Consider the following 11,340-nt stretch of genomic DNA (forward strand, 5'->3'; position numbering starts at 1 on the left):
CAGCATCTCAAAGTCCATATGTCCAAAACAGAACTCCCAATTGTCACCGCCAAGCTTTGGTTTCATCTCCAATCCCACTCCTGGTTCTCCCCCATATTAAGAAATGGCAACACATTCATCCAGGACCTCATTTAGAAATCTAGAAGTTATTCTTGACTCTTCCCTTTTGCATGTCTCTTGCCTCTAATTCAATCCTCCAGCAGATTCTACCTCAAAACACATTTCAATTGTATCTACTTCTCTGCATGTCCACTCTCCTGGGTGTCCACCATAAAGTCGGTGGGAATAGATGAGTATCACAGACAGGTTCAGACCTTTATAACCCAGAGGTGTTAGCCTAGAGAAAAGAGACAGCTTCTCTCTTCCAGCATTAATGTAAAATCCCAGCGAAGAAGCGGCCAGGTTTGGCTCATCTGCCAATTATTTTGACCAGAGGGATGTAAAGAATGCCAGACTAAGAAAAACACCACCACCTGCTCAGAATGGAGGCTGGTGACTGGGGCCCTCACCTCCCTGTGTGACGTCACCTCCCTGTGTGGGGTTTGCTGTCTTGCATGCACTTCACATGCAAACCAGAACTCTTGAAATAATGGGCTCTTCAATGAATCTTTATCATTATAATGCCTAGAAGCTTTGAGAATTTCCTAGAATAGATCTTATACAGAACTTGTAAATTAAAGAAAGCCTTTTGGCTGGGCACAGTGGCTCATGCCTGTAATCCGTTGGGAGGCCGAGGAGGGCAGATCCCCTGAGGTCAGGAGTTCGAGACCAGCCTGGCCAACATGGCAAAACTCTATCTCTACTACAAATACAAAAATTAGCCAGGCATGGTGTTGCGTGCCTGTAATCCCAGCTACTCGGGAGGCTGAGGCATGAGAATTGCTTGATCATTTGAACCTGGGAGACAGAGGTTGCAGTGAGCCAAGAGCACACCACTGCACTCCAGCCTGGGCGACAGAGCAAGATTCCATCTCAAATTAAAAAAAAAAAAAAAAAAAGCCTTTTAGGGCTCTGAAAACATTCGATTATATTTTGTTGGATTGAGGGGTCTGGTTATAAGTGGAAGGTGTCAACCCCTGTGTTCTTTTTCAGTCTCTTAGGATGCTTTCAGCTCTGAGTTCCCCAGATTGGCAAGGTTCCAGAATATATACAGCTATATGAATAGATGTAGATAGCTCATGTAGATAGAGATAGATATTGATATAGATTCACATGCATTCTATTCTTTAAATTTATGATTTAGGACCATTATACATACCAGAAAATGCATAGTTGAAGAACTAAACAGTAAGACATGTATAAAAAGAAGTAAAGCCAGAGTTTTTTCCTATCCCCATACCCCATCTCCGAAAACCTATGGTAATTCAAATTAGTCTATTCCATTGAAACCCACATGTCTTCTCTTAACATTTTTATAGTTATGGAATTCAACTGGAATTTTGATTTCCCAGAACGAAAATAAGCAAGAAAAAATCTCCCAGGGTCAGAGAAAGCCATTCTTCCCATTCATGTTCTTCTCTTGAAACACCAGTAGAGGGCGAACAAGATGGCAAATAAAACCCCTGGAGCCGACAGGGCAGCCCAGAGAACTTCCTTAACAATTCCCACTGCCCAGCGGCCAAATGTGGATTCCCAACTCAGGAACATGAAAAAGCGGAAATATGGCCTTGAACACTAATTTGATTTAACCCTGGCGTTTCCAAGTTGTTTCTCTCCGATTTGGGTCTGTGATAGAGACTAAATCCTTTACAACCTGCCTGCTCATCTCCTGGAGACCAGTTTTGGAAAGATTGGTCTCAGAAAATGCACAAAGGGCGGGGCCTGGTGGCTCACACCTGCAATCTTAGCATTTTGGGAGGCTGAGGAGGGAGGATCCCTTGCACAGAGGAGTTCGAGACCAGCCTGGGCAACATACCTAGACCCAGTCTCTACAAAACAAAAAATACATATATATATATATATATATAATTATATATATAATTATATATATATATATAATTATATATGTAATTATTACCCCAGGTGTGGTGGCATGTGCCTGTAATCCCAGCTACTGGGGGGCTGAGGTGGGAGGATCACTTGAGTCCAGGAGATTGAGGCTGCAGTGAGCCATGATTGCACCACTGCACTCCAGCCTGGATGACAGAGTGAGACTCTGTCTCAAAAAAAAGAAAAAAAATCTATCTATACACACACACACACACACACACACACACACACACACATATGCACAGAGGAGGGCGGAGGATAACAATCTATTTCTTATTTTAATGACAGGGCATCACACGCTTGCAGCAACCAGAACATGACTTCTCCTGAGTACTGAAGTATTTCACAGCATCTGCAGAATTTAAAAGGAAGGAAATCAAGGAAAGGAAAATTTATTTTCATATACCCTCAGTTCAGAATAAAGACACATAGAAGCCTTATGGAGGAAAAGATAAGAATTTTATAAGCCTCGATGTTGAATAAAGAATTTTCTATTGAAATTTTAAAATACGTATGTATGGCCTCTGCCCTGTTAGGTAGCCTTGTGGGCCATTTGGGTAAAGCCCTCTTTATACTGTAATTCAATGTGTCAAAGATCAGTTGTTATTAGATGGGCACACTTTTTTCAAAATGATAGAATCCAGTTTGGGCAAAAGTCTGGGAATATGAACCATTTTGTACACTCTTGGCTGGAGGGTAAATGGGTACAACTTTGGAAGGCAGTTAGGCAATGTCCATTCTAATTTTGTGTGAACATCCTACATGATCCCTCATTCTGACTTCTCTCCTGTAAAAACACTAGTAAAGTGTTCAAAAAGATGTGATAAAACCTTCATTGTAGCATTGTTTGTAATAAAGTTTAAAAAGAACTTAAAACTTCACTAAGGATAGACAGAGTCGTTATGGCTTGTTACATGCCCTAGCACTATTCTAGAGGCTTTATCCGCATTAATTATTTCATCCCCACAACAAGCATTTTTTTCCTTTTCTTTTATTTGTATACTCTTTTTTTTTTTTTTTTTTTTTTTGAGACAGAGTCTTGCTCTGTCACCCAGACTGGAGTCCAGGGGTGTGATCTCGGCTCACCTGCAACCTTCGCCTCCCAGGTTCAAGCGATTCTCCTACCTCAGCCTCCCCAGTAGCTGGGACCACAGGCATGCACCACCATGCCTGGTGCACAAAAAATTTTTGTATTTTTTAGTAGAGACAGGGTTTCACCATGTTGGCCAGGCTGGTCTCAAACTCCTGACCTCAGGTGATCGGCCCACCTCAGCCTCCCAAAATGCTGGGATTTCAGGCATGAGCCACTACACCCGGCCTATTTGTATAAATTTCAGGGGTACAAGTGTAGTTTTATTACATGGATATATTACACAGTGGTGAGGTCTGGGTTTTTAGTGCATCCATCACCTAAAGACTGTGGACTGGACCCAAGTAACTTCTCATCACCCACCCTCCTCCACCCTCCCACTTTTCCCAGTCCCCCATGTTTACCATTGCACACTCTATGTCTATGTGTACACATGACTCATCTCCCACTTATAAGTGAGAACATGCGGTATTTGACTTTCTGAGTTGTTTCCCTTAAGATAATGGCCTCCAGTTCCATCCATGTTGCTGCAAAAAACATTTTATTCTTTTTTATGACTGAATAGTATTTCATTGTATATATACACCACATTTTCCTTATCGAGTCAGCCATTGGTGGATACTTAGGTTGATTCCATATCTTTGCTATTTTGAATAGTGCTGGGATAAACATACGAATGCAGGTATCTTTTTGCTATAATGATTTCTTTCCTTTGGGTAGATACCCAGTAGTGGGGTTGCTGGATCAAATGATAGTTCTATTTTTAGTTCTTTGAGAAATCTCCATACTGTTTTTCATAAAAGTTGTACTAATTTACATTCCCCCCAACAGTGTATAAGCATTCCTTTTTCTTTATATCCTCAACAACATCTGTTATCTTCTTACTTCTTAATACTAGCCAATCTGACTGGTATAAGATGATATCTCACTGTGATTTTAATTTGCATTTCTTTGAGGATTACTGATATTGAGCATTTTTCATATGCTACTACAAGCATTTTATCAGAACACATTTTATGCATAGAGAAATTAAGACGCAGAGAGGGGAAGTCATTTGTCCAAGTTCACACACAACCTAAGGGGCACGAGTTAGTATCCAACCCGAGTAGTGTCCATGCTTTTTTTTTTTTTTTTTTTTTTGAGACACAGTCTCGCTTTTGTCCCCCAGGCTGGAGTGCAATGGTGTGATCTCAGCTAACTGCAACCTCCACCTCCCAGGTTCAAGCAATTCTCCTGCCTCAGCCTCCAGAGTAACTGGGATTACAGGCGCCTGCCACCACACTCGGCTAATTTTTTTTTTTTTTTTTTTTTTTGTATTTTTAGTAGAGACGGGGTTTCACCATGTTGGCCAGGCTGGCCTCGAACTCCTGACTTCAGGTGATCCACCCGCCTCGGCCTCCCAAAGTGCTGGGATTACAGGCGTGAGCCACCATGCCCGGCCTATAACTTTTTTTTTTTTTTTTGTAGTCCATGCTCTTAATTCCTAGGTTCTACTGTGCCTCTTACTGTACTGTTGGAAACATGAGGAAAATTTGTATTTACTATGTGAAAAGATGTCCATAGTATAATGTTAAGATTTAAAAAGCAGTTTAAAAAATATGTGTAAATAGGCCGGGCGTAGTGGCTCATGCCTGTAATCCCAGCACGTTCAGAGGCTGAGATGGGCAGATCACTTCAGGTCAGGATCACTTCAGGTCAGGAGTTGGAGACCAGCCTAGGCAACATACTAAAAATAGAAAAATTAGCTGGGCATGGTGGCACGCACCTGTAATCCCAGCTACTCTGGAGGCTAAGGCACAAGAATCGCTTGAACTCGGGAGGCAGAGGTTGCAGTGAGCTGAAATCATGTCACTGCACTTCAGCCAGGGTGACAGAGTGAGACTCCGTCTCAATAAAAAGAAAAAAATGTAGAGAGATAGTATAATCTCATAAAAACTGTCTATGTGTCAATATATAACCTGTTACATTATTAGAAGTGGTTTCCAGCTGGGCGTGATGGCTCACGTCTATAATCCCAACACTTTGGGAGGCCAAGGCGGGTGGATCATTTGACGTCAGGAGCTCGAGACCAGCCTGCCCAACATGGTGAGACTCTGTCTCTACTAAAAATACAAAAATTAGCCAGGCGTGATGGCAGGTGCCTGTAATCCCAGCTACTTGGGAGGCCAAGGCAGGAGAATCACTTGAATCCGGGAGATGGAAGTTGCAGATCCATCACTCCACTCCAGCCTGGGCAACAAGGTGAGACTCTTTAAAAATAAATAAATAAATAAATAAGTGGTTTCCTCTTTCCATGCTACTCACAGAGGTCCATATGGCATTGTTCTGGATTCCCATCGCAACTTAAAGGGAAAATTTCTCAATGTCTGGAGCCCTTGATGTCCTGCAAATGAAGGAGGAGGATGTCCTTAAGTTATGCAGCAGAAATCCACTTAGGTAGCACCAACCTTGACTTCCAAATGGAACAGTACATCTACGAAAGGAAAAGTGATGGCATCTACATCCTAAATCTGAAAGGACCTGGGAGAAGCTTCTGCTGCAGCTCACACCATTGTTGCCATTGAAAACCCTGCTGATGTCAGTGTCATAACCTCCAGGAATACTGGCCAGAGGACCGTGCTGAAGTTTGCCGCTGCCACTGGAGCCAGAGCAATTGCTGGCCACTTCACTCCTGGAAACTTTACTAACCAGATCCAGGGAGCCTTCCGGGAACCACGGCTTCTTGTGGTTACTGTCCCCACGGTTGACCAACAGCCTCTCACAGAGGCATCTTATGTTAACTTTCCCACCATTGCTCTGTGTCACACAGCTTCTCCTCTGCGCCGTGTGAACATTGCCATCCCATGCAACAACACGGAAGCTCGCTCAGTGGGTTTGATGCAGTTGCTGCCCCGGGAAGTTCTGCACATGCGTGGTACCATTTCCCACAAACACCCGTGGGAGGTCATGCCCGATCTCTAATCTCTACTTCTACAGGGATCCTGAAGAGACTGAAAAAGAAGAGCAGGCTGCTGCTGAAAAGCCTGTGACCAAGCAGGAATTTCAGGGTGAACAGACTGCTCCAGCTCCTGAGTTGACTGCTACTCAGCCTGAGGTTGCAGACTGGTCTGACGGCGTGCGGGTGCCCTCTGTGCCTATTCAGCTGTTCCCTACTGAAGACTGGAGCGCTCAGCCTGCCGTGGAAGACTGGTCTGCAGCTCTCACTGCTCAGGCCACTGAATGGGTAGGGGCAACCACTGAATGGTCTTAAGCTGCTCTTGTACCGGCTATTAAGCAACATGGAAACAACGTTGATGGAAAATAAACATCAGTTCCTAAAAAAAACAAAACAAAAAAACCACAAAAAACAGAAGAGGTGGATTCCCCTGGGAAGAGAGACTGATAGAGAAGAAGTAAAGAGAAGCATGTTCACTTTTTACCACATGCAAGAATATGTATTTTTAACTCATTACAAGCATAAATACCTTATATAAAGACTTCTTAAATTTTTTGTACAGAAAGGGTCTCATTCCATTGCCCAGGCTGGGGTGCAGTGGCACGATCATAGCTCATTGCAGCCTCAAACTCCTTGGCTCAAGTGATTCTCCTGCCTCAGCTTCCCAAATAGCTAGGACTACAGGCATGTGCTACTACACACAGCTAATTTTTAAAAAAAAATTTTTTTTAGCCAGGTGCAGTGGCTCACGCCTGTAATCCCAGCACCTTGGGAAGCTGAGGTAGGTGGATTTCTTGAGCTCAGGAGTTCAAGGCCAGCCTGGGTAACATGACAAAACCCCATCTCTACTAAAAATACAGAAATTAGCTGGGCGTGATGGCACATGCCTGTAATCCCAGCTACTCAGGAGGCTGAGGCAGGAGAATCGCTTGAACCCAAGAGGCAGAGGTTGTAGTGAGCAGAGATTGCACCACTGCACTCCGGCCTAGGCAACAGAATGAGACTCAATCTCAAAAAAAAAGTTTATTTTCACTCAACATTTTCCCATTTTCACTCCAATCTGGTTTTCTTTTGCCTTAGCACCCAAGTCAACACGATGAATGGGCATCCACTGTGTACCAGGTACTGTGTGCAGTGCTTTTCGTACCTTTTGTTCCTTAATTCTCCCAACAACCCTCCAAATAGGTGCTATAATCCTCATATTCCCACTGAAAGAACAGATTTGGAGAAGTTAAAAACTAGCTTCAGGCTGTGCCACTTGTAAGTGACAGAGCTGGAGCTTGACTCTGTGTCTGTCAAGCTCCAAAGTCTACATCCTTTCCAATAATCCACACTTCCTCCAAACATGTATTTATATTTCTCATGTCTGTATCATCTCCATCCGGATCTTTTCATAGTAAATGCTTAGAATTTAGAGAGCAATGAAGTCTGGTATACAAATGTTGCTCTAATTTCATTGCCTTTTCCTTGATTTGTGTTTAGCGTTCAAACAAGCTGTGAAGTTTTCCAAACATGTGGATTTCCCTAATATACAGACCACATTTATTCTGTTCCAGTAAAAAGAACATTTATGTTACAGGATGACCAGAGATAGCCAAAAGAAGAGGCAGGAGGGGTGCTGAAATCTCAGTTGCCTGAGTGGTGCCTGATGTTCCTGATACCCTCGCTTTGGTCAGCCTTCCATTTCCTTAGAATGTGAAGTATTTTTAACCTGCTGGTGGAATTCTGTTCATCTCACGAAATGAAGATTCATCACACTCTTAGCTAGGATGTGATAATAAAAGCAGAAGAAAGACCGAATGTGGTGGTTCATGCAGGTAATCTCAGCACTTTGGGAGGCCGAAGCAGGAGGATCACTTGAGCCCAGGAGACACGAGACTGGGCAACATAGTGAGACTTTGTTTCTTAAAAAAAAATTAGCTGGGCATGGTAGCACATGTCTGTAGTCCCATCTACTCTGGAGGCTGAAGTGGGAGGATCACTTGAGCCCAGGAGTTGGAGACTGCTAGCTATGATCGTGCCACTGCAGTCCAGCCTGGCTGACAGAGCAAGACTCTGTCTCTTAAATAAATAAACAAGTAAATCAAAGGAGAAGAAAAGAACTCTTCTGATGCTGACAGCACTGGAATACTCCCACGGCTAGATTTGCCTGAGTTTAGCCAAGAAAACTGATATATTTCCCAAATTTAATAAGAGTATAGAGACATGCTTGTTGGAAAGCAATAAAGTCTTTAAGAGACTTTAACAATGCAAAACTCTCTGTGAGATCTTCCTACTTTCTCTTACCTTTTTTTTTTTTTTCCTTGAGATGGGATCTCACTCTGTCATCCAGGCTGGAGCGCAGTGGCATGATCTCAGCTCACTGCAACCTCCAACTCCCAGGCTCAAGCAATTCTCCCAATTCAGCCTCCCAAGTAGTTGGGACTACTGGTGTGTACCACCACGCCCAGATATTTTTTTGTATTTTTGGTAGAGAAGGGGTTTCACCATGTCGCCCAGGCTGGCCTTAAGCTCCTGAGCTCAAGTGAACTCCTAGGCCTCCCAAAGTCTTGGAATTATAGGTGTGAGCCTGCATGCCAGGCCCCTACCCTACTTTTCTTTCTTTCTTGCTTGCTTGCTTGCTTGCTTTTCTTTGAGACAGAGTCTCACTCTGTCATCTAGGCTGGAGTGCAGTGGCACGATCTCGGCTCACTGCAGCCTTGACCTCCCAGGCTCAAGCGATCCTCCCACCTCAGCCTACGAAGTAGCTGGAACCACAGGCACGTGCTACCACACGCAGCCAATTTTTATTTATTTTTACTTTTTGTAGAGATGAGGTCTCCATCTTACTATGTTGCCCAGGCTGGTCTCCAACTCCTGGGTTCAAATGATCCTCCCACCCCACCTCAGCCTCCTAAAGTGCTGGGATTACAGGTATAAGCCACTATGCCTAGCCTGATCTTCCTATTTTTCAAGTTCTAGATTAAACACCCAGCATAATTCAACAAAAGCAAAAGAAACAAGATTGTGGCCAGGCACGGTGGCTCACGCCTGTAATCCCAGCACTTTGGGAGGCTGAGGCGGGCGGATCACGAGGTCAGGAGATCGAGACCACGGTGAAACCCCGTCTCTACTAAAAATACAAAAATTAGCTGGGCATGGTGGCGGGCGCCTGTAGTCCCAGCTACTCGAGAGGCTGAGGCAGGAGAATGGCGTGAACCCGGGAAGCAGAACTTGCAGTGAGCCGAGATAGCACCACTGCACTCCAGCCTGGGCGACAGAGCTAGACTCCGTCTCAAAAAAAAAAAAAGAAACAAGATTGCTCATTCAACAGAAACAAGGATTGTTGCTTGCCACTTTAGGATTATTGAAGTACTGGTGGATCCCCAAGTCTCTGCTTGGGATATGAGTTTGACTGAGAACTCCCAGTAATAATGAGTGAAGAGACTGGATCTTTTTTTTTTTAATTGCAAGACAACATTTTTCTCTATATTTTCCTTAAAAATAACTTCTATTGCTTTTGCTGTTGTTAATCTCTAAGTGATGCATGTGTACTGGGAAGAGGCTGAAAAACATTGAATAGAATAAAGACAAATAAAAAATCACACTTATTATTACTACTTACAAATGACCACTTAATAGTTCGATGTCACCTTCCTAGGTCAATGTGTATGTGAATATATTTTTAGGTTCTTGGCTTGCTTTTTAAAAGTGGGATTATGCTGAATCTACTATTTTCTAGTAGGCTCTTTCGCTTAACAGCTTGTTTTGAGTATTTTCTTATGTTATTAAGTAACCTTCTCTAATATTAAAATAATGAATCAGTGGAGGAAATGAAGAAATAAATGTTTACTATTAACCATAAGGCTCATGTTAACTGAACTACATCCCATTTCACCAGCTTCAAGTACAAGATGAAGTCAAATATCTCTTGTTTTTTGTTTTTTTGTTTTGTTTTGTTTTTTTGAGACAGAGTCTCTCACTCTGTCACCCAGGCTGGAGGGCAGTGGCACAATCTTGGCTCACTGCAACCTCCGCCTCCCGGGTTCAAGCGATTCTCCTGCCTCAGTCTCCTGAGTAGATGGGATAACAGGCGCGCACCACTATGCCCAGCTAATTTTTGTATTTTTAGTAGAGATGGGGTTTCACTATATTGGCCAGGCTGGTCTTGAACTCCTGACCTCAAGTGATCTATCCACCTCGGCCTCCCAAAGTGCTGGGATTACAGGCATGAGCCATTGTGCCTGGCCATCAAATATCTCTTAATAGTCAAATCAAGCTTCTCTGAAACCTCATCTTGCCAGTCGAGTAATTTTTTTCTCCTCTTCAAGGGTCTTCTCTCTCATTATAACTTGAAGAACCCCAAGAATGCTTCAGGTAAGAGATGAGTCTGGGCTACCACTGCCTCAGGTGAAAAACAGCCAAACGCTCTGCATGAGCTAGGGATTGCCAGCTGCTGTAACAATTAACCCCCCATACAACACAAGGTTATTTCTTACTTGCTTAAGAGTTCAAACCTGTGCTCCCTGTTGGGTGGGGAAAGTGATGGGGAGGAGCTCTGATTTTGGTCTCTCTAGACACTGGCATCCAGCCAGCAGAAGAAGGAAATGCCTGGAGGATCCTCATGTGAGATCCTTGTGGGACTTCCACCATATCCTATTGGCAGGAGTCAGTCCCACGGCCATACCTCATTGCCAGGTAGGCTGGGAAATGTGATATGACTCTGTGCCCAGGAAGAAGAGAATGTGAATTTTGTTAAGTACTATTTCTATTTCTATTTCTGCCACCTTCTACTCTTTTGGCACCAAATGCAGACAGTCCTTACTTATAATTTTTCAACTAATTATTTTTTGACTCTATGATGGTGCAAAAGCAACATGAATTCAGTAGAAACAGTACTTCAGGTATTCACACAGCCATTCTGTTGTTCATTTTCCGTACAGTACTCAATAAATTACATAAGATATTTAACACTTACATATAAAATCAGCTTTGCGTTAGATGATTTTGTCCAACTGCAGACAAACATAAGTGCTCTGAGCATGTTTAAGGTAGGCTAGGCTGAGCTACGATTTCAGTAGGTTAGTTCTATTCGATGCATTTTCAACTTGTGATGTTTTCCACTCACAGTGGGTTTATTGGGATGTAGCCCCATCGTAAGTGGAGGAGCATCTGTTCTTGTTTGCAGCTTTCTTCCTACAGCAGAGAACACACCCATTCCTTTACTGCCTGCAGCTCATACTCCAGAACCTTGCTCTGATTCACAGTTCTCGTCCTCAGGTTTGGACAGAGACCTTTGCAGTCCAGTGAGCTATGAACTACAATTTAAGTCATCGCTCCTCCCTCC

The 11,340-nt window shown here is 43.4% G+C and overlaps 1 pseudogene; it reads left to right on the forward strand.

The window, feature by feature from the left end:
- Nucleotides 1-326: 326 nt before the first annotated feature.
- On the forward strand, nucleotides 327-6,849 carry LOC129393189 (small ribosomal subunit protein uS2-like; annotated as a pseudogene).
- The last annotated feature ends 4,491 nt before the right edge of the window (nucleotides 6,850-11,340 follow it).

This window comes from Pan paniscus, chromosome 8 (genome assembly GCF_029289425.2).
Source record: "Pan paniscus chromosome 8, NHGRI_mPanPan1-v2.0_pri, whole genome shotgun sequence".
NCBI classification, from domain to species: Eukaryota; Metazoa; Chordata; class Mammalia; order Primates; family Hominidae; genus Pan; species Pan paniscus.